The sequence below is a fragment of the Loxodonta africana genome, chromosome X, assembly GCF_030014295.1.
Source record: "Loxodonta africana isolate mLoxAfr1 chromosome X, mLoxAfr1.hap2, whole genome shotgun sequence".
Classification (NCBI taxonomy): Eukaryota; Metazoa; Chordata; class Mammalia; order Proboscidea; family Elephantidae; genus Loxodonta; species Loxodonta africana.
This window is the reverse complement of record NC_087369.1, coordinates 108,829,678-108,847,775: the sequence shown is the minus strand read 5'-3', so window position 1 is coordinate 108,847,775 and position 18,098 is coordinate 108,829,678.

The following is an 18,098-nucleotide window of genomic DNA, read 5'->3' as shown; positions in this document are numbered from 1 at the left end:
CCTCAACCTGCAGCTTGATTTCTGTCAATCTCATTATAGAACTAGTTCTTTAAACGGGCACCTACCCATATGGTTTTATCAGCAGTCATGATTTGTTTCCACAGTTCATAGATGCAAAGGGAGGGGAATTTAATCTTCCAATTTTCAGTTTTCCAAATGGCAGACCAAACAACTAGGCCTTGGCAACAACCTAAGAGGGAGGGGATTTGTCATTAAAGTGTAACAGGAGTCATCATAGATGAATGGAGATATCATACCTGTTTTGGATTCTGTGTAGCTGGTCCTGAGCATGAATAGTAACAGCCTACTGCATACCAATGAGTTTAAACTTAGCTTTATCATCAGTTAATGACAAATGCCTGGCCCAAGCATTTAGGGGAACGTTTGTGACTCAAGACCTCCACTTAGCTAGTAGCTTTGCTTCAGGCAGTGGAGTGGTGGATAAAGTTTCCCACAAAAGGGACAGCTACCATTTTTTCATGTATAGCTGAAATACTACTGAAATGCCACATACCCAGAGACTTAGTGATTGAATAAATAATTTCCACTGACAAGCAAGACTTATTGGGACCATCCCACTTTGATAGTCATTGAGTCTGAGTTGACCCAACATAAAATGGGCCATCGCACCAAAGAGTCACAAGGCCTCTAGGAGTCAGGCCTCCAGTTTTGACAAGATCCCCATGGGAAGATTATTTTTGGAAGGTGTGTACCAGGTGAGAGGAAACCCTCACAATATGCTGAATTATGTTTAAACTTTATTTCTATTTTTTGTTGGTATATAGAAATACAATCCATTTTTTGTATACTGACTTTGTGTGTGTGTAAATATATATATATATATATGCATATATATATTGTTGTGTTGTTGTTAGGTGCCATTGAGTTGGTTCCGACTCATAGCGACCCTATGCACAACAGAACGAAACACTGCCAGGTCCTGCACCATCCTTACAATCGTTGTTATGTTTGAGCTCATTGTTGCAGCCACTGTGTCAATCCACCTTGTTGAGGGTCTTCCTCTTTTCTGTTGACCCTGTACTCTGCTAAGCATAATGTCCTTCTCCAGGGACCAATCCCTCCTGACAACATGTCCAAAGTATGTAAGACACAGTCTCGCCTTCCTTGCCTCTAAGGAGCATTCTGGCCGCACTTTTCTAAGACAGACTTGTTCGTTCTTTTGGCAGTCCATGGTATATTCAATATTCTTTGCCAACACCACAATTCAAAGACGTCAACTCTTTTTCAGTCTTCCTTATTCATTATCCAGCTTTCACATGCATATGATGCAGTTGAAAATACCATGGCTTGGGTCAGGCACACCTTAGTCTTCAAGGTGACATCTTTGCTCTTCAACACTTTGAAGATGTCCTTTGCAGCAGATTTACCCAATGCAATGCGTCTTTTGATAATCTTGACTGCTGCATCCATGGCTGTTGATTGTGGTTCCAAGTAAAATGAAATCCTTGACAACTTCAATCTTTTCTCCATTTATCATGATGTTGCTCATTGGTCCAGTTGTGAGGACTTTTTTTTCTTTATGTTGAGGTGTAATCCATACTGAAGGCTGTGGTCTTTGATCTTCATTAGTAAGTGCTTCAAGTCCTTTTCACTTTCAGCAAGCAAGGTTGTGTCATCTGCATAACGCACGTTGTTAATGAGTCTTCCTCCAATCCTGATGCCCCATTCTTCTTCATATGGTCCAGCTTCTCGGATTATTTGTCCAGCATACAGATTAAATAGGTATGGTGAAAGAATACAACCCAGACGCACACCTTTCCTGACTTTAAACCAATCAGTATCCCCTTGTTCTGTCCGAACAACTGCCTCTTGCTCTATGTAAAGGTTCCTCATGAGCACAATTAAGTGTTCTGGAATTCTCATTCTTCGCAGTGTTATCCATAGTTTGTTATCTTCCACACAGTCGAATGCCTTTGCATAGTCAATAAAACACAGGTAAACATCCTTCTGGTATTCTCTGATTTCAGCCAGGATCCATATAATTATTATTGTTGTTAGGTGCCTTCAAGTTGGTACCTACTCATAGTGACCCTGTGTACAACAGAATGAAACACTGCCCAGTCCTGCACAATCCTCACAATCGTTGTTATGCTTGAGCCCACTGTTGCAGCCACTGTGTCAATCTATCTCATTAAGGATCTTCCTCTTTTTGGCTGACTCTCTATTTTATCAAGCACGATGTCCTTCTCCAGGGACTGGTCCCTCTTGATAGCATGTTCAAAGTATATTAGAAAAAGTCTCGTCACTCTTGCTTCTAAGGAGCATTGTGCCTGTACTTCTTCTAAGACAAATTTGTTCGTTCTTCTGGCAGTCCACGGTATAGTCAATATTTTTTGCCAATACTGTAATTCATAGGCATCAATTCTTCTTTGGTTTTCCTTATTCATTGTCCAGCTTTCACATGCATATGAGATGATTGAAAATATGGTGGCTTGGGTCAGGAGCACCTTAGTCCTGAAAGTGACATCTTTGCTCTTCAACACTTTTTTTAAAATAATTTTTATTGTGCTTTAAGTGAAAGTTTACAAATCAAGTCAGTCTCTCACACAAAAACCCGTATACACCTAATGAGACAGCCTGCTCTCTCCCTCCACTCTCTCTTTTTGTGTCCATTTCGCCAGCTTCTAACCCCCTCCACCCTCTCATCTCCCCTCCAGGCAGGAGATGCCAACATAGTCTCAAGTGTCCACCTGATCCAAGAAGCTCACTCCTCACCAGCATCCCTCTCCAACCCATCGTTCAGTCCAATCCATGTCTGAAGAGTTGGCTTCGGGAATGATTCCTGTCCTGGGCCAACAGAAGGTCTGGGGGCCATGACCACCGGGGTCCTTCCAGTCTCAGTCAGACCACTAAGTCTTGTCTTATGAGAATTTGGGGTCCGCATCCCACTGCTCTCCTGCTCCCTCAGGGGTTCTGTGATGTGTTCCCTGTCAGGGCAGTCATCGGTTGTAGCTGGGCACAATCTAGTTCTTCTGGTCTCAGGCTGATGTAGTGTCTTGTTTATGTGGCCCTTTCTGTCTCTTGGGCTCATAATTACCTTGTGTCCTTGAGCTCCTTTTGTCCAGGTGGGTTGAGACCAATTGATACATCTTAGATGGCTGCTTGCTAGCCTTTAAGACCCCAGATGCCACTCTCCAAAGTGGAATGCAGAATGCTTTCTTAATATATTTTATTATGCCAGTTGGCTTAGATGTCCCCTGAAACCATGGTCCCCAAACCCCCACCCCTGCTACACTGGACTTCAAAGCATTCAGTTTATTCAGGAAACTTCTTTGCTTTTGGTTTAGTCCAGTTGTGCTGACCTCCCCTGTATTGTGTGTTGTCTTTCCTGTCACCTAAAGTAGTTCTTATCTACTATCTAATTAGTTAATACCCCTCTCCAACCCTCTCTCCCTCCCCCCTCTCATAACCGTCAAAGAGTATTTTCTTCTCTGTTTAAATTATTTCTTGAGTTCTTATAATAGTGGTCTTATACAATATTTGTGCTTTTGCATCTAATTTCACTCAGCATAATGCCTTCCAGATTTCTTCATGTTATTAAATGTTTCACAAAGTGGTTGTACCGTTTTACATTCCCACCAACAGTGTATAAGTGTTCCAATCTCTCCACAACCTTGCCAACGTTTATTATTTTGTGTTTTTTGGATTAATGCCAGCCTTGTTGGAGTGAGATGAAATCTCATTGTAGTTTTGATTTGCATTTCAAAAAAAAATTTTTTTTTTTAATGGCTAATGATCGTGAGCATTTCCTCATGTATCTGTTAGCTACCTGAATGTCTTCCTTAGTGATGTGCCTGTTCATATGTTTTGCCCATTTTTTAATTGGGTTAATTGTCTTTTTGTAGTTGAGTTTTTGCTGTATCATGTAGATTTTAGAGATCAGGCACTGATCAGAAATGTCATAGCTAAAAACTTTTTCCCAGTCTGTAGGTAATCTTTTTACACTTGGTGAAGTCCTTGGATGAGAGTAGGTGTTTGATTTTTAGGAGCTCCCGGTTATCTAGTTTCTCTTCTGCATTGTTAGTAATGTTTTGTATACCGTTTATGCCATGTATTAGTGCTCCTAGCATTGTCCCTATTTTTTTCTTCCATGATCTTTTTCCTTTTAGATTTTATATTTAGGTCTTTGATCCATTTTGAGCTCGTTTTTGTGCATGGTGTGAGGTATGGGTCTTGTTTCATTTTTTTGCAGATGGATATCCAGTTATACCAGCACCATTTGTTAAAAAGACTGTCTTTTCCCCTTTTAACTGCTTTGTGGACTTTGTCAAATATCATCTGCTCTCATGTGGATGGATTTATGTCTGGATTCTCAATTCTGTTCCGTTGATCTATGTATCTGTTGTTGTACCAGTACCAGGGTAAAGTAAGGCCTCCCACTTTGTTATTCTTTTTCAGTAATGCTTTACTTATCCGGAGCCTCTGGATTTTTGTTTTCTTTATGTTGAGGTGCAATCTGTACTGAAGGCTGTAATCTTTAATCTTAATCAGTAAGTGCTTCAAGTCTTCTTCACTTTCTGCAAGCAAGGTTTTGTCATCTGCATATTGAAGATTGTTAATGAGGCTTTGTCCAAAACTGATGCCATGTTCTTCTTCACATAGTCTAGGTTCTAGGATTATTTGCTCAGCATGCAGATTGAATAAATATGGTGAAAGAATACAACTCTTATGAGCATTGTATATGTGCGTATATCTGTATATATGCATATCTATCTTATCTACCTCCCTACCAATATCTCTATGTTTATGCCTATGTCCATGTCTATATCTATCTGTCTATCATCTTTATATTTATATCTATCTATCTATCTATATCTATCTACAGCTCTTGACTATTACACTGGCCATTAATCTGGTATGAAGAATGTAGTGGACTGAAGTAATACATACATGGCAAATGGCTTGGCTCATTGGTAATGTCATGTAAAGAGCTTAACTGTGTGCATGAACACACTCCAGTTGCTTCAAAATTACAAACAGTGAGATGAGCCTGCTGGGATGTGGACTGCACTATCTGATCAGATTGGTTCATACACAAGATATTTACCCAGTGTTGGCAATTGAAAGCTGTTATTATTGTTTATAGAAGGTAAACAGTAAATAACAAGAACAGATTTGAAGTGAACTGTTCCCCTCCACCCTTATGAGAACCCCACTTAGAGTCGTAGGGGAGGAACCCACTTATCTCTAAAAGGGGATTTGCTCAGGCTTTCAAAATTACCCATGTACATTTCTGTGTCATGGGATGGGCATACCCTGGACCAGATGTCAGCAGGTGTCTCTCTCTCAGCAGGTGTGTCATCAGGCCAGGTTGAATTTGGCATGGCTTTATTCATTCTCTGTGTGTGTGTGTGTGTGTGTGCGCGTGTGTGTGTGTGTGCAGCTTTTCTTGGCCAGGTATGGCCCCCTGTGCTTGTTGGTCCAGTTCCCAAACAGCAGCTTTGCAAAAACCCTGGGCTAATGCCAGAGTTAAACCAGCATTAGACAGCTCTCGAGGTAAAACTTTAGAGGCAACCACTGTATGGTGTATGTCTAAGACTCTGTTCCATTGACAACCTCTTATCCAGAGGTGCTCAAATTTGTTCATGGCCTCCTGCCTGGAGGTGCCCAGCTCTGCTCCATGGGCTAACTTGCCCACTGCCTCTATCTCCTGTCTCATGGTTCCTGCCACTCACACCACTGCCACCGTTTCTCTGCCACTCAGCTTTGCTGTGCTTACTGCTGTTCCTTTCAGTCTTCAGTATTATCAGCTCAGATAGTGTTACCAGCTCATCATTGCAGCCCTTGATCTGTATTACAGCTATTCTGGGAGGTTCTCAGTGCAGGGTAGTATGTCAAAATGACACACTCCACTCCTGGCTCTTGACTATCAGGAAGCCCCCCAAAATTCTGTGAGATTGACGGCTTATGTACAAAAACTTCTTGTCCATTTAAGGGCATGACTTTTGTAAACTGACTAATCCCTTAGGCAGATCATAAACTGATCAATCATATTGGGTGAATTTGCAAACCTGTTATGTGGATAGCAAATTGACCAATCTTTTGCAAGCCTCTTATGCAGATATTAAACTGACCATTGTCTGCAAGCCATTTATGCAAATAGTAAGCCAGCCAATCCCTTGCAAGACTGTGGCCCAACCAATCATCTTGGGAGAATTACAAACCCTGGGCCAGAAAGGTCATATAAGAGAAAACCTATTGCACCACAGGAGTACTGGATGATTTTTGAGACAAGGTAACTAGAATAGGCATGTGATCGGACCTACAGAACTGAGGATATTCACGAGTTAACAGATCTTTATGTCTTAGAAAACTGACCACCAGAGAGTATTCACCACAGAAGAGGCACTCAACAACCAAGCAGACATTTCCAATGGATGTCAACCAGCATTTGTCCTCCACTACTCCAGTACTTGCCCAAAGATCCCATGAAGGAGTAACCACAGAGGCAGGAATGGAGGCTATGGACGGTTTCAACAGACAAGTATTCCTCTAATCAAGACTCATAAGTATTGCTGCTGCTGACTGCCTGACCTGTCTATAGTAGAACCCAATGCTAAACACTTGATATGATACCAGCCCTAAAGAGGATCAGGCAGCCATTTGGTTTCAAGGAGATTTTTTCAGACACTTTTCATACTAACAAGGACAGCAATTCACTTCCCAAAACTGATAGTTACTCTGGAATTGGGTTTGCCTTCCTTGACTACAATGCCTCTGTGAGTTCTACTATCCAAGGGCTTACAGCTGTCTGATTTACCCGTAAAGGATTCTACATAATTCCTTCAGACCAAGAGTCCCATTCTTTTTGAAAAACAATTTACCAGTCCTACAATATGCTGCATCACCTGAAAGTAGTTGGCCTGATAGACCTTTGGAATAGTTTATTAAAGATTCAGCTAAGGCAACATCTTGGGGACAGCATTTTGCCAGGCTTGAGTCTTACAGGATGTAGTATGTACATTGAACGAATGACTGACATATGGTGTTTTGACTAAATGCCAAAAACATAGGAACCAAGGAGTGAACAAAGGATTGGCCCATCCTACCATCACTCTGGAGACACTGGTGGTTCAGTGGTACAATTCTCACATTCCGTCAGGAGATCCTGGTTCTATTTATGGCAAATGCACCATCATGTGCAGCCACCCCCTATCTTTCAATGATGGTTTGCTTGTTGCTATGATGCTGAACAAATTCTGTATGATGAATAAGGATGACTGAAGAAGAATCGATGCCTTTGAACTATGGTGTTGGTGAAGAATGTTCAATATACCATGGACCGCCAAAAGAATGAGAAAATCTGTCTTTGAAGAAGTACAGCCAGAGTGTTCCTTGGAAGCAAGGATGGGGAGACTTCATCTCCTGTACTTTGGACATGTTATCAGGAGGGATCAGTTCCTGAAGAAGGCCATTATGCTTGGTAAGGTAGAGGGTCAGCAAAAAAAAGGAAGACCCTTAATGAGATGGATTGACACAGTGGCTGCAAATATGGGCTCAAATATATCAGTGATTGTGAGGACGGTGCATGACTGGATAGAATTTTATTCTGTTTTACATAGGGTTTCTCTGCGTTGGAACCTACTTGATGGCACCCAACAACAACAATGATGCTGAGCAGGTTTCAGCAGAGCTTCTAGACTAATACAGACTAGGAAGAAAGTCCTGGTGATCTACTTCCAAAAACCATCCAGTGAAACTCCTGTGAATTACAATGGTCCAATCCATAAACAATCACGGGTGTGGCACAGGACCAGGCAGTGGTTAATTCAGTTGTACATGGAGTTGCCATGAGTTAGGGGCCAACTCAATGGCAGCTACCAACAATAACAATTAGTCCCAGTCACCTACTTCTGAAATTTGTATTTCTAGTTCCTGTAACTCTAGGGCTTTATTGGTTTGGAGGTCTTAGCTCCCTGGGAGTAATGCTTCCAACAGGCAACTAAACAAAGTTGCAATCGCCACTTTGAGCTTCTCAATTTAATAGACTATCGAGCAAAGCAAAGTTCCATTTAGGCAAGGATAATCAACGTTAGTTATCATGAGGAGATAAGATTGCTGCGCACTGGAGACACAGAGCAGTATGTATGAAGTTTGGGGAGTTCATTGGGGAATCTCTTGGTGTTCCCACCACCAAGGGTAATGATATGCACTCAATTAAAAATTCTTTTCTCAGAGTCTGCATTTTGGGGAACCTAAACTAAGACATACAAGCAAAATTGTGTTAAAGTCAATGAATTTTGTTTTATGCTACCTCACAGATCCTTATATAAGCCTTTCACCTTCATTTTGATAACCTATTGTGCCCTAGGAGTGAGTAAAGGAACTAAGAGAGCATACAGATAAATACAGGGGAAATCTTTGCTCAAAAAAATAAGTTGCTGAGAATACTAATCCCCCTCTGTATTTAGTGGTTAAGCAAATATGCTTTAGCATAAAATTGTCTGTGTTCATGCTGTTGCCTGCATTACTTGTTTTTTAATGGCTTTATTGAGATATAATTCACATGCAAAAGTGTTTTGTTGTGTTCATTGTAGAGGTTTACACATTTACTCCTATGGGTATTTGATGTATTTTATTAGTATAATTTTTTAAACTTTGCTTTCTATTTTTTGTTGGCTTATAGCAATATAATTCATTTTTTGAACTGAACTTGTATAAAAAAATGCTATGTTCTCCAATTAATTCAAATATTCTGTGTGTGGATTCTTTCAGACTTTCTGTACTCAACCATGCATTTATAGTTATGAAGATTTTACTTCCTCCTCTCCAATATACCTTCCTTTATTTCTTTTTCTTGTCATATTGCACTAACTAGGGTTTCTAGTAGGGAGCTCTGGTGGCACAATGTTTAAGTGCTTAGCTGCTAACCTTTGAAAGGTCGGTTTGAATCTACCAATTGCTTCCTGGGAGAAAAGATCTGTCCATCTGCTCCCATAAAGATTGCAGCCTAGGAAACACTGGGGGGGAAGTTATACTCTATCCTATAGGGTCTCTATGGGTCAGAATCTGCTCGATGGCACACAACCAGAACTGGGCTTCCAGTACAGTATCGAATAGAAGTGAAGATAATATGAAAACTTTTCCCATTCCAAATCTCAGGTGGGATGTTGAAATATGATATTAGCTATAGCTTTTTTTTTTTTTTAATAGATGCCTTTTATTTAATTGTGGGATTTCCCTTCTGCTACCTTTTTACAAGACTTTTTATTTATCAAAATGAGTTGAATTTTATCAAATGCTCTTTTTGCATCATTCAAGATAACCATAAATTTTTCTCCATTTTTTGTTAATGGAATAAATTACATTGATGAGTCTTTTACATTTTCAACCACATCTAAATACTTGGGATAAATCCTACTTGGTTGTGATGTTCTACTGTTGTGGATTGAATTGTGTTCCCCCCCAAAATCTGTCAACTTGGCTAGGCCATGATTCCCAGTATTATGTAATTGTTCACCATTTTGTCATCTGATGTGATTTTCCCACGTGTTGTTAATCTACCTCTATGATGCTAATGAGGTGGGATTATCAGCAGTTATGTTAATGTTTAATGAGGCAGGGCTAAATCTACAAGATTAGGTTGTGTTTTAGGTCAATCTCTTTCCAGATTAAAAGAGAGAAGTGAGCAGAGAGACATGGGGACCTCATGCGACCAAGAAAGTAGAGCTGGAAGTGCATATCCTTTGGACCCGGGGTCCCTGTGCTAAGATTGAAAGAAACAACAAGAGAATATAAAAGTTTTAAACTGAAAAGTATATATGTACCATGCTTTGTATTTACTTATGTAGTTACCTTTATCTCTGCTCTTTATTTTTTGAGGCTTGCTTTGTGGCCTAAAATATGGTCTTTTCTAGAGAACTATCCCTGTGCATTGCAGAAAAATGTATAATGTGCTTTTATTGGGTGGAGTGCTCTGTATATGTCCATGAGGTCAAGTTGCTTGATTGTGATGTTTAGATCTTCTGTATCTTTCTTTAGTTTCTTTCTAGTCGTCCCATCATTCATCAAAAGTGGTGTGTTAAATTGCCCTATTATTGTGGAATCACCTGTTTCTCTTTTCAATACTGCGAGAGTTTGTTTTTGCATTTTGGAGCTCTGCCGTGGAGTGCGTAAATGTGTATTGTGATTATGTTCTCTTGGTGGATTGACCCTTTAATCATTATATAGAGCCCTTCCTTGTCTCTTATCTTGGATTTTGTCTTAAAGTCTATTTTATCAGAGATTAGTATTGCCTCTCCTGCTTTTTTTGTTTACTGTTTGCTTGATATATTTTTCCATCCTTTGATTTTTAACTTACTTTTATCTTTGTGTCTAAGGTGTGACTCTTGTAGGCAATATATTGATGGATCTTTTTTTTTTTTTTTTTTTACCAGTTCTGTTACTCCCTGTCTCTTGACTGGAGCACTGAACCCATTTACACTCAGTGAGATTTTTGATAGGTATGAATTTACTGCTGTCATTTTGTCGTGTTTTTTTTTTTTTGGTGATGGTGTTCTGCTTACTTTTCTGTACTGAGTTCTTGTTTACAGACTTTCTTTTCAATTCTGTCATTGTTGATTTTGTGTTTACTGAGTCTTCATGGTTTTATTCTTTTTTATTTTGGTGAGTAGGTTTATTAATTTTCTTTGCTTTACCCTGAAATTTACCTTTATCATCATAAGTTTCAAACATTCTGTTGTATCTTGATATTGCCTTGACTTCCTCTCTATATAGAAGTTCTGTAGCTACACCATTTATTCCCCGTATTTACTTTGAGGAAACGCTGGTAGCATAGTGGTTAAGTGCTACGGCTGCTAACCAAGAGGTTGGCAGTTCGAATCCGCCAGGTGCTCCTTGGAAACTCTATCGGGCAGTTCTACTCTGTCCTATACGGTTGCTATGAGTCGGAATCAACTCGACGGCAGTAGTTTGGATTATTTATTTTGAAGTTGTCATCATTTACAGATTGGTGTCTCTGGTTCTCTGCTTTCAGCCTTGTTTTATTTTATTTTTGAGAATTCTTTGTCTTGGTTGGTATCTAGGTGATGCTGTCATGTGTCTTAATTTCAGGTTGTTGTATGATGTTGTCGGCTCTCTGTCTGAAGAGCTTCTCTTAATATTTCTTGTAAGGTTGGTTTGGTTTTAACAAGTTTCCTTAATTTCTGTTTATCTGGAAATAGTTTCACCATCATGTTTTTTTCCCCACCATCATATTTGAGAGATAATTTTGCTGTATATATAATTCCTGGTTGGCAATTTTTTTTTTTTTCAGGGATTTGTATATGTCATCCTATTGCCTTCTTGCCAATATGGTTTCTACTGAGAAATCAGAGCTTAGGCTTATTGGTTCCCCATTGTAGGTGCCAGTTCATTTCTCCTGAGCTGCTCTCAATATTCTTTCTTTGTCTTTAGTTTTGGCAAGTTTGATTATGATATGTGTTGGTGAATTTCTTTTGGGGTGTGCCCTCTATGGCATTTGTTGAGCTTCTTGGATGAATATCTTCTTGTCTTTCATGATATTAGGAATGTTTTTGGCCAGCAAATCTTCCAAAATTTTCTCTGTGCTTTTTTTTTTTTGTGTGTCCTCCTGTCCTGGAATTCCTATCACATGTAAATTATTCCTGTCTATAATGTTCCATGGAAACCCTGGTGGCGTAGTGGTTAAGTGCTATGGCTGCTAACTAAACGGTCGGCAGTTCAAATCCGCCAGGCACTCCTTGGAAACTCTATGGGGCAGTTCTACTCTGTCCTATAGGGTCGCCATGAGTTTTTGTTTTTTGTTTTTTGTTTTTTTATAGTGCTCCATATAACTCTTAGGTTTTCATCATTTTTCTTCATTCTTTTTGCTGAATGTTCCTCAAACAAAACAGTATCAGTGTATTCATCCTCTATTTTCTCGATTCCGTCTTCCATTTATTCAATTCTACTCCTATACCCCTCTGTTGAGTTATATATTTCTGAATGTTATTGTTAATCTTCTGGATTTCTAGTTCCTTTTTTTGTATGGTTTCTTATTGTCTATTTATTTCATTTTTTTTCTTGTATCGTTTTCCTGAATTCTTCTAGAGTTTTGTCTGCATATTCTTTGTTTTTTTTTGTCTGTGTTTTCCTTGATCTCTTGGAGCGTCTGATGTATAAGTCTTTTGAATTCCTTAAAAGGTAGTCCATTACCATTTCTTCCTCAGGAAGATTTTCTGGCCCTTTATTTTGGTCACTTGCTTTAGCCATCTTCTCCTTCTTCTTTACACGACTTGACATTTTCTGTTGTCTCTTAGGCATTAAGGTGTTATCACATTTGTTTATTGTTTCTATGTTTGCTTCATCTCCTTTTTTTGTTTTGTTTTGATATATCCAGGTGGCAGGGATGGGTGTGCTACTCTATTCACTAGTCTGGCAGCACTGGCAGCGCTCACCACCTGTTTCCAGGTAAGTAGGACAGCAGCTGGGAATGTAAGCACAGTTCTCTATTCACTGGTTGTGTGTGGCAGCTGAAGGTTGGCTGGGTGGGCATTGGCCCCTCTTTGTTGTCAGTACTGTGGCACAGGAGTGGGTGCTGGTACTCAATGAGTAGATGGGGCAGTGTGGCAGGTGTGTCAGGCAAGCAAGAGGTGTGATCATCACTGCTTGCTGGGTCAGGAGGGGAGTGTGTGTAGTGGGCAGGTGCATGTGCATTTGCATGGTTCCCACCACTCAACAGGTTGGGGTCGGTGGGTGGTGGGCAGGCAGATGTGTGATCATGCAGTTGACACCACTTGCCAGTTTGAGGCGGAATGGCATGCACTCACTGGGAGTCACTGCCACTCACTGGGTGGGGGGTGAGTAGTGGGCAAGAGGGCACACCAGAAAGCATTTATGGCCACTCTTTAGATGTGCGTGGGGCTGGCAGATGGGGCTGGAGGGACTCGTATTAAGTTTTCCAGTCAGGTAGGGTGGCTGGGTTATGGGACCCTCTGTTGCTTCCAATCAGGAGAGTGAGGGCAGGGGAGTGCACCCCTTTGGCTAGCAGATGTGGATGCCCAGGTACTTGCAGTCAGCAGTTGTACAAAGAGGGGTGCTGCTGGAGTCTGGTCAGGTGGGCGACCTCCCACCGATGGTCTGCTGATCCACCACTTTGTGCAAGCCACCCACCCCAGAGGTCAGGGACTGCCCCTCGTCCATATACCTCACTATGGATCCTGGCTCCCTCCCTGCTCTGTGGATAGCAGGATCCCTGGAATTATCACCCTCCTTTCTGTGTCTTCCTTAGGCCCAGATCATGTTTGCACACCTTGCTTCTCTCTTGGTGTGTTTATACAGTTTCTGTGTCTCATATGGGAATGCCTTGAAGTTTCCTTCCTGTGCTCTTCACCCAGGGTCACTACTGACTGGTGGAGCCCTTCATTTCTTCTCACTCATCTTTCACTGCATTCATTCAATTTTTTCTTCCAGTCCATGTTTGATTCAATTCTTTATTCTTCCTTTTTGATGTTCAGGGTTTCAAGATTGCTATCTGCATCTGTTTAACTTGGTTTCTAGGGTCTTTGGTGTAGAGGGATGTTATGGTGCATCTGAACAAGCTGCCATCTTGGCTTCTCCCAAGCTGTTTGTTTCTTTATTCTTTATATATACCCTTATTTATTTGTATTGGATTTGAGATTTCAGCCTGAAGCACTTTAGTATTTCTTGTAGGTCAGGTCTGCTAGTGACATAGTCTCTCCCTTGTATGTTGTTGTTAGGTGCCATCGAGTCAGTTCCAACACATAGTGACCCTATGCACAACAGAATGAAACACTGCCCGGTCCTGAGCCATCCTTACAATCGTTGTTATGCTTAAGCTCATTGTTGCAGCCACTGTGTCAATCCACCTCGTCGAGGGTCTTCCTCTTTTCCGATGACCCTGTACTCTTCCAAGCATGATATACATCTCCAGGGACTGATCCCTCCTGACAACATGTCCAAAGTGTGTAAGATGCAGTCTCGCCATCCTTGCTTCAAAAGAGCATTCTGGTTGTATTTCTTCCAAGACAGATTAATTCATTTTTTTGGCAGTCCACGGTATATTCAGTGTTCTTCGTCAACACCACAATTCAAAGGCATCAATTCTTCTTTGGTCTTCCTTATTCATTGTCCAGCTTTCACATGCATATGATGCTATTGAAAATACCATGGCTCAGGTCAGGCGCACCTTAGTCTTCTAGGTGATGTCTTTGATCTTCAACACTTTGAAGAGGTCCTTTGCAGCAGATTTACCCAATGCAATGCGTCGTTTGATTTTTTGACTGCTGCTTCCATGGCTGTTGATTGTGGATCCAAGTAAAATGAAATTCTTGACAACTTCAATCTTTTCTGTTTATCATGATGTTGCTCATTGGTCCAGTTGTGAGGATTTTTGTTTTCTTTATGTTGAGGCGCAATCCATACTGAAGGCTGTGGTCTTTGATCTTCGTTAGTAAATGCTTCAAGTCTTCTTCACTTTCAGCAAGCAAGGTTGTGTCATCTGCATAACCCAGGTTGTTAATGAGTCTTCCTCCAATCCTGATGCCTCGTTCTTCTTCATACAGCCCAGCTTCTTGGATTATTTGCTCAGCATACAGATTGAATAGGTATAGTGAAAGAGTACAACCCTGATGCACACCTTTCCTGACTTTAACCAATCAATATCCCCTTCTTCGGTCCGAACAACTGCCTCTTTTTGATCTATGTAATGGTTCCTCAGTGTCCTGGAATTCCCATTCTTCGCAATGTTATCCATAATTTGTTATGATCCACAGAGTCGAATGCCTTTGCATAGTCAATAAAACACAGGTAAACATCCTTCTGGTATTCTCTGCTTTCACCCAGAATCCATCTGACATCAGCAATGATATCCCTGGTTCCACGTCCTCTTCTGAAACTGGCCTGAATTTCTGGCAGTTCCCTGTCGATATACTGCTGCAGCCATTTTTGAAAGATACTCAGCAGAATTTTGCGTGTGATATTAATGATATTGTTCTATAATTTCCACATTTGGTTAGATCACCTTTCTTGGGAATAGGCATAAATATGGATCTCTTCCAGTCAGTTGGCCAGGAAGTTGTCTTCCATATTTCTTGGCATAGACGAGTGAGCACCTCCAGTGCTGCATCTGTTTGTTGAAACATCTCCATTGATATTCCATCAATTCCTGGAGCCTTGTTTTTCTCCAGTGCCTTCAGAGCAGCTTGGACTTTCTTCCCTTGTATATGATAAGTCATTTTCTCTTTAGCCATTTTCAAAATTATCTCTTTGGGTTTTAACATTTTGATCTTGATGTTTTTCTCTTTGTTTATCCTGCTTGTATTTCATCGAACTTCCTGAAGGTTTATATAATGTTTTGTATCAAATTTGGAAAGTTTTCATACATTATTTCTTCAAGTATTTTTCTTCCCCTTTCCTCGTTTTCTGGAACTCCCATTATTATATGCATGTTCATACACTTGTTGGTGTCTCAAAGCTTCTGAGGCTTTATTTATTTTTTTTAATCTTTTTTTCTTTCTGTTCTGCAGAATAGATAATTTCAATTGACTTACGTTCAAGTTAGCTAATTCTTTCTTCTGCCAACTCAAATCTTCTGTTTAGTCCCTCTAAAATTTAGAATCTGTTCTCCACCAGGACGTGATACATTTGTGAATAATTCTTTGCCCAATTTCCTCATAACTGATCTGCTTTAATTCATTTTGTAAGCAGTGAATATTTGACCTCCGAAAGGCAGACTACTAATTAGGTGTATAATAGCCTGGAAGAATTGCTTACTTCATATTTTAACTGAAAGTCTAGTACAGGCAATCTCTGGGCAGTTTTAATTTTCCATTAGTATATAACCCTAAGAATCAAAATCACCTTTAATTCAAAAAAACAACTTGCCTTGATTTCTGTGACTAAGGCTTATATTCTTTAAAAACAATTCTCCAAATTATAAAATATTTTACTTTAAGTAAAACCTATGAAGAATAGTATTTACAATAGTTTAAAATATTATCCTTTTAAAAAAAAAGTGAAGTCAAATTCATTCTTAGCTTTACAAATGTATGTGCTCTAAATATCACAAAAGGAAAAATATTCAGTTAACAATGAGATCCTGTTCATACCTACCCTCAAAACTATTTACTATCTCAAATAATGCTCTTCTTTGGTATATCATTTATTCTGTTCGAGTTAGGAAATCAGGATACAATACAGAGACACAAAACATAGATGTAATACAGATCTTTTGGCATACTTAAATTAACATACATGAATTGCATAATGCTGTAGTTATGTTTGTCTAAGATTAAAACTTCAAGAGTACCTTTGAAATGTATATTTGATACTTTGAACATTAGAAAATTTTTGAAGTCTAATTTAGACCATGGTTTTAGGCTAACATGCTAAAGACTTAGGTTTTGAAAATTCAATAATGTACCTTTGAATGTAGAACTTTAGCAGTAGAACTGCTGAACTTTCAATATAAACATGTAGAAATATATGGATTTGGTTAAGGCTGTTTTTCAGGTTGCTGATTATTACTTTATTGTTGAATATTTATTAACAGAAATAATTCAGTAAAAAAAAAATTCCAGACATTCAGTTCCTCCAGGGTGTAAAGGGGAAGAAAGTTGTACTAATATGAAACCTTTCACACCATAGCTCAGTAAATAAAAATACAAAGCTTTAAGAGATAAAGGCAATCAATAGTTCAGAAAATAGTCTGTTGTCTCTCATCACCTATATGCATTAATTTGAATCTTGAAAGGCTGAAAATCTACCTAGTGAGAATTTTGAATTAATTTTTAATCCTTTAAGACTATGGAGTTTTTAAGCTGAGATTTGAGAAAATCTCCAAAACACAACAAAATTATCAACATTAATGTTCTATTTGTAACTGGAATTTGCAACTTGCTGTCCTGGGAGAGTTTTATTTTCCATTAAAAACATATAACCAAAAGTATACATATGGACATCATTTCTGGATATTTTTCTTTAATCTTAGATTGACAATTCCTGTAATTAAACTTATTTTAGCAGAAAGCCCTGGACATCATAATATTTATAGCCCATATATTAGTGACTTAGTTATCTAGTACTGCTATACTAGAAACACCATATATGGGTGGCTTTGTAAGTGCAGTAAATAAGTTGTACTCCTGTAAAAAGTTGAATTGGCAAAAGTTGTGTGATAGACATATTTACAACAAAGGGGAAAAAAAAATTAGCTGCCAAGGTGGCTTATGTAAAACCAAAAACTTCATGGAATTTTGTTCCTTGGTTTGTAGGTTTAGTGTCATGGTTCACAGAAAATTCCAGTTAATTGGAATAAGAACATCTTCAGTGCTTCTGTTCTACCTCCTAGTTCGTTGTGCAGTGCCTGGAGTCTTAAAATCTTGCAAGTGGCCATCCAAAGCACAGCAATTGGTCTCTATTCACTTGGAGCAGGAGAAAAAGGAGAGTCAAGAATAGGAGGAAATGGAACGTGTGCCTAACTGCCTTCATGAACCACTGCCTCCTTTGTTATGAGACCAGAAGAACTGGATGGTGCCCAGTTACCATTACTGAACAATTTTATCAAAGATTCTATAGAAGAATACTGATCAAAAAGGGGGAAAATGCAGAACAGAATTTCAAATTCTCATGGGCTCCAGGCCTTCCTTAGCCACAGAGGGTGGATGAACAGCTAAAACTATTGCCCTGAGATAATTTTTGAACATTAAACAAAAACTATCCCTTGAAGTCTTCTTAAAACCAAACAATAGTTTAGCTTAACTAGTAAAAATTGTCAACCTTGAATATTATGCTTTTTAAAAAACTGTACGGGATGAAATTGACAACAGTAACTTGAAAGATCAGATAGGAACCTTAAGAGGCAGTGAATTTATGTTAATGAGGGAGGAACAGTTCAGAAAAGGACTATGAGAATGGTTGCACAACTTGAAGAATGTAATCAATATCACTGAATTGCACATGTAGGAACTGTTGAATTGGTGTATGTTTTGCTGTGTATCCAAACCAAAAAAAAAAGCCCACTGCCGTCTAGTCAATTCGAACTCATAGTGAACCTATAGGACACAGTAGAACTGCTGCGTATAGTTTCAACAAAAATTACAAGAAAATAAAATGTAAAA